General features: G+C 44.0%; 1 long non-coding RNA gene across 2 annotated transcripts in view; it reads left to right on the forward strand.

The window, feature by feature from the left end:
• Positions 1-1,915, forward strand: part of LOC117183156 — a 42,824-nt gene that overhangs the window by 11,217 nt on the left and 29,692 nt on the right. The window lies entirely within an intron of this gene.

Below are 1,915 nucleotides of genomic sequence, written 5' to 3' on the forward strand. Positions count from 1 at the left end.
AGCATTTAGAGGAGCGATATTAAGGTGAATGCCGTAGGAGTGACAGAGATGGTAATAAAGCACTCTTAGTGCCGCATTGTGCCTTTGAATGTAGGTCGTTCCAGCGTGAGTTGGACAACTAGATAGTATGTGAGCTAAATGCTCAGGGTGTGCATGGCCCGCCCTGCAGCTATCATCGCTATCTATCTCCGTACCAGACTTTAATCCGGACGATTTAAGAAAAGCAAACGTTAGCTCACAAGACATTGACTGATCCTTCACATTTCTGTTGAAGATAACGTGCATCCTCTTATCAAGGAGCTGTTCACGAAAGTTTTTCTCTTGTGCTTTCTTAATCCGGGCTTTCAGCAGTGAGTACTCGATATAAATAAGATTTGATGCATTTTGCTCACCCCTAATACTGAAGTCAAGTCCAAGTGTTTCAGCAGCCTCCTCCGCTGCTTTGTACAGAAACGCTCCTTTGCCACCTTCTTCGTGATTCCTGACCATTTTAAGAAGAGGGTCTCTTCCATTTGCAACTCTATGTGCTGTACCCAGAATAATCCTGTTGTGAAAACATTCAAGACTCAATATTCCGCAACCCCCTTGACGGCGTGAGATGTACAGTCGCGGAACGGAAGACTAAAGATGCAAGCTTTTTTTCATGTGCATAACCTTTCTTGTCCCGATATCAAGGGATCTGATCTCGTTCTTCGTCCATGGAACTACTCCAAATGAATAGAGTAGTACCGGGACGGCAAGCATGTTCGTTGCAGATACTTTGTTCCTCGCCGACAGTTCGGACGACCAAATCTGTCGGATGAGACGTTTGTATCTGCTTCGGATAGTATCCTTCATAGATGTCACATCCTGAATGCGGCTCTGTGGCACGTCTAGGTATGTATAAATCTCTCCAGCGCAAAGGTGTCGTATGGCGCTTCTATCAACGAGCTCAGGATCTTCAGGGATGCCATTAAGTTTTCCTCGCTTCAAATAAACCTTGGCGCATTTGTCTAACCCAAATTCCATTCCAATTTCCTTAGTATATCGTTCGACAATCCCCAGAGCTAGATACAGTTGCTCTCTGTTTTTAGCATAGATCTTAAGATCGTCCATGTAAAATACATGAGTGACCTTGTACTTTCGATCTGCAAGTTCGCCGCACAAGTACCCGTCGGATTGGCGAAGTGCTAGAGATAGTGGCAATAATGTAAGGCAAAAGAGGAGTGGGCTCATGTTGTCGCCCTGAAAAACACCTCTCTGAAGGGTGACCTTGTTAGTTGTCACACGATTTTTTCCAGATGAGATAGTAAATCTGGTTTTCCAAAGCGGCATCAATCTCTCTATGCACCCAACCATTTGCGGATGAACCTTTAAGATTTCCAAAAGACAGATGATAAGTCTATGGGAGGTCGAATCGAAAGCTTTCCGATAATCATTCCAGGCCGTCGATAGGTCACGCTGGTAAAATGCAGCATCTTTGCAGACACATCTATCGATAAGCAGGTTCTCCCGACATCCAGCTACGTCTTTCTTTGAGCCTCATTGTTCATACGTGTCTTGCCACACCGGTTCAATTGCCCGAACAATCCTATCATTTAGGATAGCTGTGAATATCTTATAAAGTATGTTCAGACAAGTTATTGGCCTGTAATTCTTCGGATCAGCTAAGTGGCCTATTTTCGGCAGGAGTATCCGACTTCAAATATGAGGTGAAAATACGGGCCAAACGCTGATGGGTTGAAGAAAAATTCTTCCACCAGAAGATTTTGATAAATTCTGGTCCCGGTGCGGAATAGTTCTTCATCCCTCCTAATACTTTTTTCACCTCCTTGGTAGTAATGGGTGGGCATTCTTTATCAGGTGTTATGAGGGCAACACATAACTCCTTGAAGCTATTTATATTTTCTGAGTCTTCGTCCAGTCTATGCTGAAC

Source organism: Belonocnema kinseyi, chromosome 2 (assembly GCF_010883055.1).
Source record: "Belonocnema kinseyi isolate 2016_QV_RU_SX_M_011 chromosome 2, B_treatae_v1, whole genome shotgun sequence".
Classification (NCBI taxonomy): Eukaryota; Metazoa; Arthropoda; class Insecta; order Hymenoptera; family Cynipidae; genus Belonocnema; species Belonocnema kinseyi.